General features: G+C 44.3%; 1 protein-coding gene across 5 annotated transcripts in view; it reads left to right on the top strand.

The window, feature by feature from the left end:
• MEGF11 (multiple EGF like domains 11) overlaps window positions 1-20,091 on the top strand; it is a 454,207-nt gene that overhangs the window by 251,857 nt on the left and 182,259 nt on the right. The gene's annotated exons all lie outside the window — the stretch shown is intronic.

The raw sequence follows: 20,091 nt of genomic DNA, 5'->3' as shown, positions 1-20,091 counted from the left end.
TTCTCAAGGCCCTGGCATCACTTCCTTTACCTGCCTTTTTATTCACAAATCAGTATAGACTGTTACGTAACAAAATACTAAAAGACAGGAAAATGCACACTATACAATAGTGAATGATACACCATAGTTATATCAAGCTAAAATAACAATATATTTATATTTGTTCGTTACATTAAAAACAAAAGGGTTTTATGTTATAAAGGCACTTAGGTCGTTTCGGTCATTAAGACCGAGAGGTCCTAGTGCCCCTGTCTGTGAGATTATTTCTGCCTCTTTTTGTAGTAGAGTTCTATGTCTATCTCCTCCAAACAATAACGGCTTAATGTGAACTATACCCACAAACCACATACATCGAGCATTATTTTCATGTTTTTCCTGCATATGTTGTATCAACCTAGGGCATCCCTCACCTGTAATTAATGATCTTATATGTTCACGGAATCTTATATACATAGATCGTATCGTTTTTCCTATATAAAATCTACCACAGCTGCAGATTATTGCATATACGACATATTGAGTTCTACAGGTTATCAGCTCATTAATTTAGAAAAAAGAGAAAGGAGAGACCCTCCTATTGTTATTTTTTGGAATATCAGTTCTTGCCCAGGTGTATACCACCAATGTAAAACACGAAAAATTGGGTAAGGGAAAAGGGGGGCAAGACTGTTATTATATTTATGTTGAGGTCGCCTTCAATTATTATTGTTGATACCGACAATTGAGTAGGGAAAGGAAATCCAATGCAATGTCCCCTTTAATTGCTATGGAAAGTTACCTATATCTTTTATGTTCGGATATTGTTTATTGAGTAATTTTTATTTCTTTTTATTGTACTCTTAATATTTATACAAGAATAGTTATTGTAAATTTCTTTATATATTGTATTTTCAATTCCTAGTGATTCTAGACACCCTTCTGTGTAACAGGCTGTGTCTATATCACCAGGACTAGAGAGGGAGTACTCTATTGAGTACTCCCTCTCTAGTCCTGGTGATATAGACACAGCTCATTAATTTCAAATGCACAGCCCCCTAAATTAAGTTTCCTATTGCGAATAATGGAATTGCAATAAGTGCATTGTCCACATTTGTAATTACTTTTCGGTCCTATAGCTGATAACTAATTCTCATTTCCCTTTTCTTTTTGGGAAAAACGACCCTATATATCATACAGTGGTATACGTCCTCCATAGGCCAATATCTTAAAAAAAAAAAAAGGGGGTTGTGTGTTACAGTATACAATTTTTTGTGGCGACCAACTATATAGAAAAGTGCAGCAGGCTATGCTTCTTTTACAGTAAAAAAAAAAGTTATACCAACATATACCAGTCTCTGTCTTTTGGCAACCATCGGGTCTATAGGGTATGTGGACGGGTCAGCAAAGGCACTGTGAGATTTCCCCGACACATATGCTGAATGTGCACACCAAACATGGTGTGAACATAGCCTAAATGATTTAGAAATCTTTATTATCACAGTGAATTAACAGATTGGTAGATATAAATGTATTTTAAAGGGGTTGTCCAGCTTTTACTACGAAATCCTGGCTTCTCCGTATGTTAAAATAACAAATCAGACAAGACTTACCTGTTAAATCATCCGCCGCTTCGGGTTGTCCCCCGCTGATCTTCTGTATATCGCTGCAGCGATCATGTGCTTTACTGGCATGTGACCGCTGCAGCCAATCAATGGCGGCATCAGTCACATGCCATACTTTCTTGCATCATCATGTGATCCCATAACAATATACTGTAAACTTATAGAACAATACACTAAATCATGCTTCGTGTGATGGCCAATAGGAGCAGAATCGTGACAGTTTATTCTTGTGTACAATTATTTATGTTTCTGACAAAAACTGTTCTAATCCTGGAAATCCCCTTTAAATGTGGCAGTCACTTTAGCGGCCATTGCATTGCACAGCTTTGTTCAATAATAACACATGCAAGTGCTGCTATAACTCATGCACTTTTCACTTCAATATAATGACTATAATGATCAAAAATTCCAGCAATATTGCTTAGAACAAGACGTTATGCAAGTTTTCACTGTACAGCATACTGATTCATTTGTGAAATATTCTGTGTACCGGCACAATTTTCCACTGTGATGAAAGAAAAAAAAAACAGCCTGCACTTTATTTTCTCTCTGAGATTGCTTTATACATTGTAAAGGAAAGCAGTAGAAGCAGAGAGGCACCTTAGAAAGATGGGGTTACGTGCTAAATTTAGATATATAATGCCTCTGGGGTTAGGTGAAAGCGCTAAATTTGAATTGTTAGATTATGGATAATAGGTGGGGTAGTCTTGAAGACCACAGTAAGAGGAGATGATGGATAAAAAAAATCTGTGCATTCTTATTCTATTTAAACACACTCTTACTGCAGGTGAGTAGGTGACATCATACAGATGTGATCTGAAAAGATGATACACTCCTGCATACAACCTACCCAGAGCCATTTAATTCCGGTAAGTCTAGCAGTAATAGTAGGGATTTCAAACACAGGCCAATTTTAGAGATGTCAACCTGGGAGAGTCCTTCACAGGGTGATACTCGATCAGTGAGTCACAGAAAAATTGGAGAGGCCTTTTTGAAGAGTGTGGCTTATATAAAAGGCAATGGCTAAATATATTCAGGCGCCCCATATTAATATCAGATCCCAGACCCCTATATTAATATCAGACCCCACATCAAACCCTCTAAATATATTTAGACCCCCTACATTAATATCAGATCCCCGACCCCTATATTTAAATCTGATGTCTGACTGCAGACCAGACCCCCTAAATATATTCAGACCCCATACCAGACCCCCTAAATAAATACAGACCTCCTAAATATATTCAGACCCCAGACCAGACTCCTATAATATATTCAGACCACAGACCAGGTCCCTAACTTAATTTAGACCCAACACCCCCAGACCCCAGACGAGACCCCATAATTACTTCAAGCTCCAAACCAATCCACTATATTATTATCAGACCCCAGACCAGACCCCCTAAATATATTTAGACTTCAGACCAGGCCCCTAACTTAAATTTGAATCCAGATCAGACCCCCTAAATTAATTTAAGACCCCTATATTAATATCAGACCCCAGATCAGATCCCCTAAATATATTCAGACCCCATACCAGACCCTTAAATAAATACAGATCTTAAAGCAGGCATCTTAAATATATTTTTAGACACCAGACCCTATTATATTCCGATCCCAGACCAGGTGTCCTACTTAATATATATATATTAATTTCTGTTGTCTGTTCTTTATGCATGGCCAAACGACTGGACCAATCTGCGCCAAATTTGGCACATAAGTAAATCACGCGCTTCCGAAGGTTTAGACCGGTTTTCAGCTCTCTAGGTCCTACAATTCTCGACATATTCACAAAAGCAAATATGGCACCACTGGCTTCCACATCAAGGACCTTCCTCCATATCACATCAGATGACCTGTATTAGCCAATAGAAGCTCGCAGGGCCTTTGTTCTTAGCCTCACTCACATACACACAGTTTTAGACCAGATTTCCATAACAACCAAGCCATTTTTATTTACTGAACGTGTTACTCGCTGTAAACGAACCGTACCTATACTGGATTTGAGTACTGTATTGTTAATCTGGTAAAATCTGAACAATGGTAATTTGACATTCCAGAACGCCTCTAATACAATGCATTGTTTGAGCATTTTCATATCAGGAGTAAAGTGTAACTTGTCTCTAAATGGGAAGTTCATTAGAGACAATAGGAGCATTGACCACAACACTTACAGTAGATCCAGCATAGATTTGTTCTTTAACTGTTAGGATATGTTCACACGGCCTATTTTCAGACGTAATTCGGTCGTTTTACGCCTCAAATTACGCCTGAAAAAACGCCCCTAATACGCCTACAAACATCTGCCCATTGCTTTCAATGGGAATTTTGATGTTCTGTTCCCACGAGCCTTTATTTTACGCGGCGCTGTCAAATTACGGCGCGTAAAATGACGGCTCATCTAAAGAAGTGCAGGACACTTCTTGGGACGTTTTTGGAGGCGTTTTTCAATAAGTCCATTGAAAAACAGCTCCAAAAACGGCCGTGAAAAGCGCGAGTTGTTAAAAAAATGTCTGAAAATCTGGAGCGGTTTTCGCCTGACAACAGCTCCGTATTTTCAGACGTTTTTGGTCTTATTCCTGGGCTGAGGACTCAGGTTCATTCCTTCATAATTGCAACATTTTTAGTTGTATAGAACCTTTTCATCGGCCTATACATGTGCAGCTGAGTACAGCATGTAATGGGCAGGGCTGCACAAACCCTGGGGCACTTCTCATTTTTTTTCTACCCTCCGCCGTTATTTAGAAATCGGTGCCGTTATATTTGGCGCCCGATATTTAAAGAGGCTCTGTCACCAGATTATAAGTGCCCTATCTCCTACACATACATATACATATCTCCAATTTTAGATTTAAGCTAATGACTTTCTTAATGGACAACTGGGCGTGTTTTTACTTTTGACCAACTGGGCATTGTACAGAGAAGTGTATGACGCTGACCAATCAGTGACCAATCAGCGTCATACACTTCTCATTGTTCCAGCCTAGCATATGGCACAGTGTGATTGTGCAGTGAAAGAAGCTGGGCTGGAACAATAAGAAGTGCATGACGCTGATTGGTCACTGATTGGTCAGCGTCATACACTTCTCTTTACAACGCCCAGTTGGTAAAAAGTAAAAACACACCCAGTTGGTCATTAAGAAACGAATTAGCATAAATCTAAAATTGCTCATAACTTGCTCAAAAATGATCATTTTTCAAAATAAAAACCACTGCTGTTATCTACATTACAGCACCAATCAGATTATGTAGGAGATAGGGCACTTATAATCTGGTGACCGAGCCTCTTTAAATAACCCCCTGAACTGTCAATGGGGTGTGTAATGGCAAGGGGGCGTGTAACATAGCTGTGACACTGTCCAATCAGCTATGTACAGTGTCACAGCAAGAGCTGGATAGAGGAGAGCGTGTTTGCATGCGTGCTCTCCTCTCTCCAGCTCTTGCACTGTCCGCAGCAGTGGCACGCCCCCTTGCCATTTCGGCAGACAAGTACAAGACAGTGTGATCTTGTCCTTGTCTGCCGAGAGCTGAAGAGTGAGAGCGTGCGTGCGTGTGCACACATTCTCCTCTCTCCAGCTATTGCAGTGACACTGTCTGTAGTTGATTGGACAGTGACACACCCATATTACACGCCCCCTTGCCATTACACGCTCCATTGACAGTTCAGGGGGTTATTTAAATATCGGGCGCCAAATATAACGGCACCGATATCTAAATAACGGAGGAGGGTAGGGAAAAAATGTAAAGTGCCCCAGGGTTTGTGCACATGTATGGGGAGGTGAAAGGTTCTCTTTTAGGCCTTATTCAGACGAGCGTATTTTACGTATGTGTTACGCGCGTTAAAACAACGCACGTCACACGGACCAATGCAATTCAATGGGGCCATTCAGACATTGAGTGTGTTTCACGCAGCGCGTGTCCGCTGCATGAAACTGACTGCATGTCCTTTACTTGTACGTTTTTTGTGCATCACGCACCCATTGAAGTCAATGGGTGCGTGAAAATCACGGACAGCACACGGACGTACATCTGTGTGCTGTCCGTGATTCACGCAACAGTTGCTAAAGAAATTATGAGAAAAAGAAAACCACCTCCTTCAGTTTATTTTGCTGACGTAAAAAAAACGCGTGACATATGGATGACATACGCGCCTAAAAAACGCAGACACGCACCGTGCACGGATGTCCCATTGAACTGCAACGCAGGAAAAATGCTGAATAAGGCCTTAGTTTATTTATTTTTCTTTGACAGCAGTACATGTCTACCATCTGAGTATATACATCACGTTGAACATTTAATTTGGACATACTTAGAAGAAAGAAAAGACATCTATTTCATAATGATAAAACCTATTTATCCGCTTCATATTAAAACAATTTAATTGTATAATTCCTTATTTTAGTTATGACCTTTAATTTCTGAATGTTTTTTTTACTATGGGTGGAGTATAGTTTTCAAATGAGTGTGTAAACCTACATACTGACAATGTTGTGGGGAAAGACACACATTTTCTGAGATGTGAAAAATGTGTCATGGATATAAGTCACAAGCTGGCACAATGTAGAAACCATACTGTAACAGCCAACCCAGGGATCACAATGAGATTACAATATACATACAGTAGTGTATGTAGTTTAATATTTTTCACTTTTCTCTATTTTCATTAGTTATTTTGTTTTAGTACTTTTTTAGTATTTTTCTTTTATCTCATAATGAAAGATATACTTTCATGTTATCAGATCTTCAGCTACAACTATGGCTCATTCACAGCAGTACACCAATATGCCCTTAAGAAACTAAATGGAGACATACTGTAGAATAAGAATAACAGATCTGTCAAAAGCAACTTGTTGATGGTTTTCAAGTAGCAAAAGATTATTTTCTGCGCTATAAAATGTGAAAAAAGGACTAAACAAAAATCGTAATACAGATATATTACAAAGCTGCTTGTTTTACATTTGCTGACTATAGCCAATGTTAGTCAAATTGTTATTTCTGCTGCACTTATAATGTATATTCGACTATACCCTGGGTACTGCAAAATTGCCCATATAAGAATTGTTATGATTGGCCTTGTCAGTGATGGTTGAGCCCATCTATACCCACAGGGATTTAGACATCTCCCATACACTACCATTCAAAAGTTTGGGGTCACCCAGACAATTTTGTGTTTTCCATGAAAACTCACACTTATATTTATCAAATGAGTTGCAAAATGACTAGAAAATATAGTAAAGACATTGACAAGGTTAGAAATAATGATTTTTATGTGAAATAATAATTTTCTCCTTCAAACTTTGCTTTCCTCAAAGAATGCTCCATTTGCAGCAATTGCAGCATTGCAGACCTTTGGCATTCTAGCTGTTAATTTGCTGAAGTAATCGGGAGAAATTTCACCCCATGCTTCCAGAAGCCCCTCCCACAAGTTGGATTTGCTTGATGGGCACTTCTTGCGTACCATAGGGTCAAGCTGCTCCCACAACAGGTCTATGGGGTTGAGATCTGGTGACTGCGCTGGCCACTCCATTACAGATAGAATACCAGCTGCCTGCTTCTTCCCTAAATAGTTCTCGCATAATTTGGAGGTGTGCTTTGGGTCATTGTCCTGTTGTAGGATGAAATTGGCTCCAATCAAGCGCTGTCCACAGGGTATGGCATGGCGTTGCAAAATGGAGTGATAGCCTTCCTTATTCAAAATCCCTTTTACCTTGTACAAATCTCCCACTTTACTAGCATCAAAGCAACCCCAGACCATCACATTACCTCCACCATGCTTGATAGATGGCGTCAGGCACTCTTCCAGCATCTTTTCAGTTGTTCTGCGTCTCACAAATGTTCTTCTGTGTGATCCAAACACCTCAAACTTCGATTCGTCTGTCCATAACTCTTTTTTCCAATCTTCCTCTGTCCAATGTCTGTGTGCTTTTGCCCATATTCATCTTTTCCTTTTATTAGCCAGTCTCAGATATGGCTTTTTCTTTGCCACTCTGCCCTGAAGGCCAGCATCCCGGAGTCGCCTCTTCACTGTAGACGTTGACACTGGCGGTTTGCGGGTACTATTTAATGAAGCTGCCAGTTGAGGACCAGTAAGCCCAGCGTAATGTAGGCGCAGCCGTAATGAAGGAAGCGCATGACTAGGTGTTTGGGATTTTTAGGCTGCTATGTTTTGGCTACTAGGTTTTAGACTATGTTATAGGGATTGGAGGGCTAAGGGAAAGGGGCATGGGGCAAAATGTATCTATATGTGGTGGGTGGAGAGTAAAGTATATAAGTCCATGCGGGGAAGAGGCAGCCCTCTTTCCCGCTGGACAACAGGAGAAAAATTTGTCCTGTTATTACATTTAAAAAAAATATATATATATATTCATATTTTTCACTTACCTGATGGACGCGGCGATGGAGACGACGATGGCCAGGATCCGGGATGCAGCGATGCAGCACGGCGTGGGATGGCTGGATGCGCTGTTTGCCGGGGCTCTTCCTCCAGTTCCAGCGGCTGGAGAGGAGAGTGAGGGACGCAGCAGCAGGCGTTCCAGGCCTCAGTAGAGGCCTTCATCAGCAGAAACACCTCGGTCTGGTTGGCGCCGAGGGAGCCCCTCCAGGGACCCTCCTCCTCCTGCTGGTCCGGAGCTGCACCCTGGTGACGGGCCGCGGAGGTCTGGGAGGAATCCCATCAGGCGGGCAAGACCAGAGGTGACAGGAGGGGGGGGCCGCGGCGGCCATCTTCCTCCCTCCTGTCTGCAACGACAAGACCGGAAGTGGAGGCGGGACCGAAAGTGCACGCTGGACCGGAAGTGCGCGCTGGACCGGAAGTGACGGCTTTCTCCGGCGCCGATGTTCCTGGTGCCGGAGGAGCTCTTCAGAAGGACGTCCGGACATCAGACCCGATCCGGAGGAAGAGGCGGGCGGCCTCCAGATGGGGAGCGAGATCGCCTCCTGCTGGAGCAGGAAGGCATGTGGCGGCGGCAGCGACCGGAAGGACCCGGGCAGCTTCGGTGAGCGACGCCAGGCCCCATCCGGACAAGGGGGGGCAGCGGTCTGCGAGACAAGTGACGAGCGGAAGATTTATTTTTGACAGTCCTGCAGAAGGACTGGATCGGCAGGGCTGTCAGTCTGAATATGTCGCGCCACCAGCGGGTGGCAGGATCGTGGACAAATATGTCGCGCCACCAGCGGGTGGCAGGACCGTGGACGGGCCGCGTTCCGCTGGGCCTAGAGCTTCACCGACCAGAAGTGCGCGGAGCTACGGGGAGCGTGGGGTGCAGGAGCACCACTCCCCAGGATCGTCACGACCGATGTCGGGCTCATCAGGAGTGGTGGACGCCTCCGCTGGGAGGTCACCTCAGGGACGGCCGGGTGAGTCTACCACGGATGTGGTGCCGGGGATGTGTGGGGGGGATGTGGGGGGATGTTGTCAATGTCTCAAATGCATTTGATGTTTAGAGGGATGCAGGAATATTTTATGAGAATTGTGCCAGGCGTAGAGCAGTCGCCAGCGAGGGTATGGGGCGCTGCTAGTGAGGCGTCTGCTAGTGCGGCGGGGAGTGCGGTTGCTAATGAGGCGATTTCTGGTGCAGTTGCGGCAGGGATTGCGGGTGTTAGTGAAGTGGCGCCGGTTGTGGGTGCCGTAGTGGTGGTGGAAAAAGCGGTTGACGCGGCGGCTAGTACAGCTAAGAAAGTGGTGGAGGATGTGCGTTTGGCTGACGCGGCAAAAGGTGAGGTTTATGTGTGCTTTGAGGGCCCGCTGGGGGCACATTTGAAGGTGGAGATTAGGGAAAAGATCTGGAAAGATGAATATGTTGAGATTTTTTCTTTGCTGCGGTTAGAAAAGTTTAATTTGGACCGGTGGAAACCGGATGAAAGTAAGAAGGAGGAGGAGGAGCGGCGGCGGTATCGCTTGATTCCTCGGACTTTTGCGAATTGGCTGCAGGCCTTCGCTATCTTGGCTAGTGTGGTGGGTGAGAAGGCGCCGGAGAACTGTTCGGCGCTATTCTGTTATATGGATTCGGTAGGGGAGGCGTATCGTGTATACGGTGGTAATGCATGGTTGCGGTATGACGAACAGTTTCGTCAGCGGAAGTCGGTGTGCCCGTCGTTGCGATGGGACCACAAAGATATCAGTTTGTGGATGCGTCTGATGTCTGCGCCAAAACAGGGGCAGCAGCCCTTTCGGGATGCGGCCGGCGGTCAGGGGTCAGCAGCGGGTCGGTCAGGATCCTCAGGAAAGGGGTGTTGCTGGCAGTATAATGAGGGGCATTGCAAGTTCGGCCCAGACTGCAGGTACAAGCACGAGTGCTCCGGTTGCGGAGGCGCCCATGGTTTGTCCAGATGCTTCAAGGGCAGGCAGGGAGATGCTGAGCAGAAGAGGGGCGACGCCGGTGAGGGTGGAAAGGATGCTCCCGTTTTTAGGGGGCTATCCAAATAGGAAAGTGGCGGAATTGTTATGGTTAGGATTTTCAGAAGGTTTTCGGATTCCTTGTACGTCGGTTGGACGTGATGGGGTAGTCCGTAATTTGTCGTCTGCTTTGGCGCGGCCTGATCTGGTTACGGATAAGCTGCTGAAGGAGGTGGCTTTGGGCCGCATGGCGGGGCCGTTTTCCTCCCCGCCTGTTCAGAGTTTGCGGGTTTCCCCATTAGGTTTGGTTCCAAAAAAGGAGGTGAATAAATTCCGCCTTATTCATCACTTGTCTTATCCGGAAGGAGAGTCGGTGAATGACGGCATTGATCCGGCATTGTGCGCGGTCAGTTACACTTCTTTTGATGCGGCGGTTGTTTGGGTTCGGAAATACGGGAAGGGCTCTCTGTTAGCGAAAACTGACATTGAGGCCGCTTTTCGTTTATTGCCGGTGCATCCGGATAGTTTTTGTTTGCTGGGATGTTATTGGCAGGAGAAATATTTTGTAGATTGTTGCCTCCCGATGGACTGCTCCATTTCATGCGCTTATTTTGAGATGTTTAGCACATTTTTGGAGTGGGTGGTCCGTCGGGAGGCGCAGGTGCAATCTGCGCTGCATTATCTGGATGATTTCCTGTTTATCGGGCCGCCGGGTACCTATGTGTGTGCAGGATTGCTACACACTATGGAGAGAGTGGCAAAGGATTTTGGGGTACCTCTGGCGCCTAAAAAAACTGAGGGACCCACGACGGTCATTAAGTTTTTGGGAATCATGATTGATTCAGATAACATGGAGTGTCGCTTGCCTGATGATAAGTTGCTGGAGATGAGAGGGTTGGTGGCGAGTGCGCTGCGCAGGAAGAAGATCCAGTTGCGGGACTTGCAATCCTTGTTGGGGCATTTGAATTTTGCTTGTAGGATTATGCCCATGGGACGGGTGTTTTGCAGGCGATTGGCAAGTGCTACCGCAGGGGTTCATTCTCCCCATCATTTTATTAGGTTGTCGGCGGAGTTGAAAGCTGATTTGTTGGTGTGGGGGGAGTTTTTGCAGAGCTACAATGGGCGGTCGGTGCTCATGTATCAGCCGGTGTCTAGTGTGGACTTGGAGCTGTATACTGATGCATCAGGTGCTTGTGGATTTGGGGCTTATTTCCAGGGGCAGTGGTGTGCAGGAGTTTGGCCAGATGCTTGGCATGAATGTGGTTTTGTCCGTAACTTAGCTCTGCTGGAACTGTTCCCGATTGTGGTGGCTGCGGAGTTGTGGGGGGATTGTCTGCGGGACCGGAGAGTGCGTTTCGTATGTGACAATATGGGGGTGGTTCAGGCTGTTAATACGCAGACAGCTAATTCTCCACCAGTCGTGCGACTATTGCGGCACTTGGTCTTGAGAGGTTTGATGTTGAATGCGCATTTTGTGGCATTGCATATTCCGGGGGTGCTTAATTCTGTAGCTGATTCCCTTTCTCGTCAACAGTGGGACAGGTTTCGTCTGCTGGCGCCGGGGGCGGAGTCTCATGGCCTGCCTTGTCCAGAGCATCTGTGGAAGGTGGTGTAGCAATGGCGATATCGCTCGTGGAAAGGTCGGTTAGTGCGGTTACGTGGCAGAGGTACAGTGCGGTGTGGCAGGTATGGGAGGCTTTGTTAGAAAATGCGCAGGCAGGTGTTGCAGATCGGCCGGCGTGTTTGCTGTATTTTATAGAAAATGCGTACAGTGAGGGGTCGTCTGCAGCAACGGTTGCTCGGAGTTTGTCGGCCTTGGCTTTTTGGTTTAAGAAGAAAGGTGAGGAGGACGTGACTAAGTCCTTTCTGGTCAGGCAGGCAATGAAGGGTTTCAGGAGGGGTTCCGCAGTTAGGGACCACAGGAAGCCGGTGTCATTTGAGCTGTTGGTAGCGATTTGTAATTTGTTGAGGGATGTTTGTGTTTCGGCGTTTGAAGCGCGGCTATTTACACTGGCCTTTTCTTTGGCGTTCTTTGGGGCGTTCCGGATATCGGAGTTGGTGTCGGCCAGTAAGAGTGTGGCAGGGGGTTTATTGTACGCTGATGTGGATTTGGATGGCTCCTGCCTTTCTTGTTTGCTTCGTAGATCTAAGACAGATCAGGAGGGGAGAGGTTTTGTGGTGCGTTTGTATGAATTACCAGGGTCGCAGGTGTGCCCGGTCCACTGTTTTCGGGAGTTTGTTGCAGTGAGGCCTGAGGGGCCGGAGTCCTTGTTGGTTCATGCAGACGGGTTGTCTTTGTCAAAATTCCAGTTTTCTCAGGTGTTCAAAAAATGCATCCTGTTGTCTGGCAGGGGTGGAGCAGGTTTTAGCTCTCACTCTTTTAGAATTGGCGCAGCTACGGAAGCAGCGCGGTGGGGTTTATCCCCGGCGATGGTTAAGAAGATCGGAAGGTGGGAGTCAGACCGATATAGGTTGTATGTGCGGCCTCACTTGCTTTGAGGTGGTGGTGATAAGATGTGCTGGAGGTGGATATGGAGTTGTTACATTGCTGTTTTTGTGTTGTTTTAAATGCAGGTCCCTGCTTGATCTGGATTATTGGGCACTCCTACGTGCACTGGGGAGGTGTGCGTGCAGATGTTCGTCCGGCCGGACGGCAGTTGGGCCTGGATCACTCAGAGGTTCAGGTCAGATGGTTGGGTCTGCGGGGCATGCTGTGGTGTAGGTTGCTACCAGAGGTCCATTTTTATGCAGGTTTGGACAGGGCGCCGGATATTTTGGTGGTGCACCTTGGCGGTAATGATTTGGGCATTCGGTCGTCCAGGGATTTGGTGAGGGATGTTAAGATCGATCTGTTGCGGTTATGGTCATCTTTTCCAGGAGTGGTGATCGTATGGTCGGATATTGTGGCTCGCAAGGTGTGGCGGCAAGCCCGTTCCGTCCACAGTTTGAATAAAGCGCGAGCAAAGGTGAACAAGGTGGTTGGCAGGTTTGTGGCTCGCAATGGCGGTGTTGTGGTGCGGCTTAAGGAGTTGGAGGGCAGAGAGGTAGGTTTCCTCAGGGCGGATGGTGTTCATTTAACCGAGGTGGGTCTTGATATGTGGACCCTGGACATCAAGGAGGGCATGGAAAAAGCCCTGCAATTGTGGAGGGACAATCATGTGTAAGGGGTCACACATGATTGTCGTGGCGGTAGGAGGAGGGGTCTTTGGAGGCACGTAATGGTAAGAAGGAGAAGCAACAATGGAGATTGTTGCAAGAGAACTCGGGGCGTTTAACCCTGGATAGTATTGGAGGGCTGGGGAGTGGTTACCCAGCTGATATGGCATATATTCCTGATGGGCAGGGTCCCCAGGAAGGGAGAGAGAGGTCTTGGACATGATTGGTGCCCTCGGGTCAGGTGCAGAACGGCTGTAGGGTAAGAGGTCCAGACCTAATAAGGAAACGATGGAGTTTGTTATTTAATGATTGAAGTGCCTTCAAGGATCCTTTATCTGGAGAATGTGGGAAATAGAGCAGGATGTTATCATGGAGTTTATGATGTGTTTTATGGTTATGCTCTTTTATCAGAAAAAGGTGTGTGTTTAATAAATGGCTGCTGTGGCCTTTACACCAAAATTCATGTGTGGTCTCTTATTGGGGTTTGGGGTGTAAGGTTGTAGACAGCGAAAGTCATCAAACATACCTTAAGTCAAGTAAGCCCAGCGTAATGTAGGCGCAGCCGTAATGAAGGAAGCGCATGACTAGGTGTTTGGGATTTTTAGGCTGCTATGTTTTGGCTACTAGGTTTTAGACTATGTTATAGGGATTGGAGGGCTAAGGGAAAGGGGCATGGGGCAAAATGTATCTATATGTGGTGGGTGGAGAGTAAAGTATATAAGTCCATGCGGGGAAGAGGCAGCCCTCTTTCCCGCTGGACAACAGGAGAAAAATTTGTCCCGCCCTCCCTCCCAGCAATTTTCTCCTGTTTATGGGAATTTGACGGTTGTTTTTTTTTTTTGTCACAGTAGCAATGGCGGTTGGAGGAGGGGTCTTTGGAGGCACGTAATGGTAAGAAGGAGAAGCAACAATGGAGATTGTTGCAAGAGAACTCGGGGCGTTTAACCCTGGATAGTATTGGAGGGCTGGGGAGTGGTTACCCAGCTGATATGGCATATATTCCTGATGGGCAGGGTCCCCAGGAAGGGAGAGAGAGGTCTTGGACATGATTGGTGCCCTCGGGTCAGGTGCAGAACGGCTGTAGGGTAAGAGGTCCAGACCTAATAAGGAAACGATGGAGTTTGTTATTTAATGATTGAAGTGCCTTCAAGGATCCTTTATCTGGAGAATGTGGGAAATAGAGCAGGATGTTATCATGGAGTTTATGATGTGTTTTATGGTTATGCTCTTTTATCAGAAAAAGGTGTGTGTTTAATAAATGGCTGCTGTGGCCTTTACACCAAAATTCATGTGTGGTCTCTTATTGGGGTTTGGGGTGTAAGGTTGTAGACAGCGAAAGTCATCAAACATACCTTAAGTCAAGTAAGCCCAGCGTAATGTAGGCGCAGCCGTAATGAAGGAAGCGCATGACTAGGTGTTTGGGATTTTTAGGCTGCTATGTTTTGGCTACTAGGTTTTAGACTATGTTATAGGGATTGGAGGGCTAAGGGAAAGGGGCATGGGGCAAAATGTATCTATATGTGGTGGGTGGAGAGTAAAGTATATAAGTCCATGCGGGGAAGAGGCAGCCCTCTTTCCCGCTGGACAACAGGAGAAAAATTTGTCCCGCCCGCCCTCCCAGCAATTTTCTCCTGTTTATGGGAATTTGACGGTTGTTTTTTTTTTTTGTCACAGTAGCAATGGCGGTTGGAGGAGGGGTCTTTGGAGGCACGTAATGGTAAGAAGGAGAAGCAACAATGGAGATTGTTGCAAGAGAACTCGGGGCGTTTAACCCTGGATAGTATTGGAGGGCTGGGGAGGGGTTACCCAGCTGATATGGCATTTATTCCTGATGGGCAAGGTCCCCAGGAAGGGAGAGAGAGGTCTTGGACATGATTGGTGCCCTCGGGTCAGGTGCAGAACGGCTGTAGGGTAAGAGGTCCAGACCTAATAAGGAAACGATGGAGTTTGTTATTTAATGATTGAAGTGCCTTCAAGGATCCTTTATCTGGAGAATGTGGTTAATAGAGCAGGATGTTATCATGGAGTTTATGATGTGTTTTATGGTTATGCTCTTTTATCAGAAAAAGGTGTGTGTTTAATAAATGGCTGCTGTGGCCTTTACACCAAAATTCATGTGTGGTCTCTTATTGGGGTTTGGGGTGTAAGGTTGTAGACAGCGAAAGTCATCAAACATACCTTAAGTCATGTGAGGCGTCTATTTCTCAAACTAGAGAATCTAATGTACTTGTCTTGTTGCTCAGTTGTGCAGCGGGGCCTCTCACTTCTCTTTCTACTCTGGTTACAGCCTGTGTGTGCTGTCCTCTGAAGGGAGTACTACACACCGTTGTAGGAAATCTTCAGTTTCTTGGCCATTTCTCGCATGGAATAGCCTTAATTTCTAAGAACAAAAATAGACTGTCGAGTTTCACATGAAAGCTCTCTTTATCTAGCCATTTTGAGAGTTTAATCGAACCCACAAATGTAATGCTCCAGATTCTCAACTAGCTCAAAGGAAGGTCAGTTTTATAGCTCCTCTAAACAGAAAAACTGTTTACAGCGGTGCTAACATAATTGCACAAGGGTTTTCAAGTGTTTTCTAATCATCCATTAGCCTTCTAACACAGTTAGCAAACACAATGTACCATTAGAACACTGGAGTGATGGTTGCTGGAAATGGGCCTCTATACACCTATGTAGATATTGCATTAAAAAAGAGACGTTTGCAGCTAGAATAGTCATTTAGCACATTAACAATGTATAGAGTGTATTTCTGATTAATTTAATGTTATCTTCATTGAAAAAAACTGTGCTTTTCTTTAAAAAATAAGGAAATTTCTAAGTGACCCTAAACTTTTGAATGGTAGTGTACGTACTTGAGATTGTGAGATTTGTTCATTGGAAGCTGAGGTTACATGGACACATTCATGCTGGGTAGCCCTTAAAAAATCTTACTGTGATATTTTCATTACAAGATGTTGCCTATCAACATCACCATGGAGTTTTGTTCTTTATGGCCAACTTAAGCCCCATTCATACGACCGTGCCGATTCGTAATCGAGGCCCACGATTGCGGTCACGGCCGTCTGCTGCCGGCCGCCCACATTTTTGGGTGCCGTGCTCCTATACAAAGTATGGGAGCACGGCCAGTAAAACACGAAAAAACTAAAATGCTCCATAACTCCCGGCTCAATTCTACGGCATGGACACCCATCCGTAGTGATACGGAAAGGTGTTTGCGGCCAATAGAACTGAATGGGTCCGTAAAACCGCAGAACGTGTTACGTTCCGCGGTTTTAGGGTCGTGTGCATGGGGCCTTAGTCCCACTAGCTTAACTGACAGATGCAGTGTATTACTTATGGGTCACCACTGGGTGTACATATGGAGATCTGACAATGTCGCATCTTGTTGGACAGAAGATATCATTGTATAGCCATAGTCTGCCAATATCATGCTTTACCTACACCTGCTATAAGACTTGTTTTTACAGTATTTATATCATACAGTATATATAATATACAAGTTTTTCTTTTTGCTGCTTTGTACTTTGTAATTGTTTTACTTTGGGTTCTACAGGGAATCACTTTTATTATTATTATTGTATATGGACCATCATTATAACCCTCCATTTGTAATGTTGCTTACTAAAAGTGATACCCAAAAATCCACACAAGCACTGGAAAAACATACAAGCCAAATTCAGAATGAATAATAAGGTATAGTCCCATATCACAATATTTCCTAATTTCTGCATTTAGAAGTTTCTGTTTTACATGCTCTCCAGATAAACCAGACGAACACAAATATTATAGTTTGTTTCACTGGATTGGTCATGCAGAAGAAAGACCAGTGGTATATCCGGGCCTGAGCTTCCTTCATCACGCCATTGCCCAGGTTTCCCCTTTAAACGTGGCAGCTCTGGATTTGATGGTGGAGAGAGATGCGAAGCATGCGTGAGCCAAGTACGGAGAACACATCCCCAACCTCCTGTGATTATCCGTTGTGTTCATTAATAGGGTGTTTGTATCAAATTCATTAGCAGCCTGAGCTGTTTGATCTCTAACTAAACAAGTTAGCAGAATTGCTTGTTTGTGAGGGGGTGAAGGGGGAGCTAATTATGTAAAGGACATGAGTCGTCAATATTTAATTTCCAGTTGCTGTATCCTTGTGGCTGATAAAGCCTTAACCATTTGTGTCCTGGCAGCCATACATATCAAGGTCTAACCATTGGAATAGGGCACCGATAGGACATCTGGCATAAGGGCGGTAGTTTTTACTAGCACACAGGTTTAATAGAGCTATCCAAATGCTGGCATGACATTAACCTTTTAATGGCCACCTGCTTTTCTGGGGACTTTATAGAGTTATTGACCATCTTTTTTTTTTTTTTTACAGCATTATTTTACAATGACATTTTTTGGTTAGAGTGCTGGAAAAAAAATTCTATCATTAAAAATATATTTCTGCTGCATGTACAGGAATTGAATACATGTAATCTTTAGTGGTCTATCGGTTGGACTTGATGGACCTGTGTCTTTTTTTCAACCTTATCCACTATGTAATAGATTTGCACCAGATTTGTTCTCCATTAACACCCTGTAAATAATATAATTCTAGATATTTTATAGTATATTTCACAAGATATTGATTTTCTGTTTCCCCCTAGGGTGTACTAATCCTTTATTAATGTCACCGGCGGAGTAGGCAGCAGAGCGGAAAGTGTTAAGCGAGACTTGTCCTTGCTATGGATAACAAGTGATTAGTATTCGGCTTGCATTTCCTGGACCCCAGCCCATGCAGGGATACGCTCCCCTGGCCTCTAGAGAGGTCCCCTTCCCAGCATGTGCGCTGCATGAAAGGATGACTGGATAGAGCAGTTCACTTGGTTAATAAAACACCTGGAGAGACAAATAGGATGGGCTATAAAGTACCATTAACAAGAACACCCTAGAAGTGACATTTAGATCTTAGATGAACCTATGGATAGTAGATGGATGTCTCCAAATCCTAGAACTTTCACAAACGGTTAATTCTATCACATATATATATACACGTTGTTTCTGTAAAGCAAGTTTATTTTCCCCAGCGGTGTCAGATGCAGCCATTTCTGTGTATCTGTGCCAGATCTCAGCAGGTGTGGGCTTTGCTGGTCACACTCCCTGTACAGACAGAATGAGCCAGGCTGGCGCGCTAGGCACGGTGCACACAGGAGGCGAGCAGTCTCCGCATCTGATCCCATGCTTACAAAGACCTCATCAATAGCAGAAATTCCCAGAAAGTTCTGTTTGTAGAGAATGGCATAGGGCCCCGGAGCTAGGTGTATATGAGTTTATATAAAAGCTCTTTTAAATAATAAAAAAATATTCGCGTTCTTGTAGTGTTTTAGACTCTGGAGATATTCTTCCTGTGGTTAGCAGTATATGGAAAGAATTTAGTTGCAGCGTATGGAAAGAGTTTAGCCACCAACTAATATTCACCTCTTTTCATGATAGAAATACAGAAGCCGTTGCCTGATGATTACACGTGGAGGCAGCCATTTTAAGAGTTGAGTTCATTAATAATAAGAGTACAGGAGGTTGTACCTCCCTCATTCATCGTACTGGTTTTTAGACCATGAACTTCATGTCAGTCATTGTCATTGGCGCTTAGTATATTGACAGTGAGCATAAGTTCATTATATCGAAAGAAAACCTGCCACCTGATCAGGCCCTGTCACACGATGGTATATTACAGATGCCCTAAAAACCGTGAACTACAGGGCACAATTGCATATAGTAACCTGCCAATGATAGGGCTGGTAAATAGCTTGTCACATTTACATCTCCGTTATTTGAGCCCTCTGCACCCCAGACTTTATAGAAAAAAACGGAGGAGTCAGAGAAACATGGACTCCTGATTGACACTTCAGTGGGCCATTTGGTGGGTATAGTTGTTCTCAATTTTTCAGACTTTATAGGGCATTGTAGAGATGTTATAATCTAAAAAGAACCGGCCCTAGTGATAGTCTCCCTAATGTCTCTCTACATAGGACCTTTGTTCGAATAAATAGGCATAATGCAAATTGATCCTTCTTTACAGATTTTCACGCTAATGGCCACAAAGGTATTATTTTGAAACTCACACCTACTGTCTGTACTCAGAGTTCTAGGGGATTTATCAAACTATCCCAAAGGGAGAGTGTAAAAGTTGCCCATAGCAACCAATCAGATTTCAACTCTCATTTTTTTAAAGCCCTTTGGAGAATATAAGCAATGACTTGATTGGTTGCTGTGGTCAGCTCCTCCTCTTTTCTCTTGCAAAAGTTTTGATACATTTCCTCCAATGTGTATTCAAACGTATTTCATTAGATGCAGTTTCACGTATGTATTATTACTGGGTAAATAATTTTCTGTCTCTGGAACCACAACCTTGACTTTGTGAGGACCATCACTTCATTCATGATGCATAATTGAATCCAGTGTGTGAAGAGCAAATGGGCATCTGACGCTTTACCCAAAGAGAATTACTTCCTAGTAGGTGACACCTTCATGCGGCAGATTTGTTGCAGAAATTTCTGAGACTGAAAATCTGTTCTATACGTCTAAATATCGTTGTTTCAATTTGTTTACATTTCTGCATGCCCCGTTCAGTTAAATGGGACAGTTAAAAAAAATTCTGCAACAAAGCTGCCAAGTGTGAACATACCCTTGCCATATCACAATACATTTCTTTTTCTTAGAGTAGCCCTCTGAACCCCTATGCAACACGTTGTTCCATCTTATATCAACCATACATCAAGGTAACTTAAATTAAGAATTTGCGAGCTCTTAAATGCTATTAAAACAAAAACAAAAAAATAGATTTAATCGTTTTGTTTTTACATTTTATGGTTTAACATGGTGAGGCTTTAAAAGGTTTATTTTCCTTTATGGGAATAAACAGGGTTATTTGTATCAAGAGGATTGCTGATTGCTTTTCTCTTTGATAAGAACTCATGTGGACACATAAATTACTAACACTCCTTCCACTTGGTTTAAATA

The sequence above is a fragment of the Rhinoderma darwinii genome, chromosome 3 (assembly GCF_050947455.1).
Source record: "Rhinoderma darwinii isolate aRhiDar2 chromosome 3, aRhiDar2.hap1, whole genome shotgun sequence".
Classification (NCBI taxonomy): domain Eukaryota; kingdom Metazoa; phylum Chordata; class Amphibia; order Anura; family Rhinodermatidae; genus Rhinoderma; species Rhinoderma darwinii.
The sequence above is the reverse complement of the archived record's forward strand: the minus strand, read 5'-3'. Positions and strand labels throughout refer to the sequence as shown.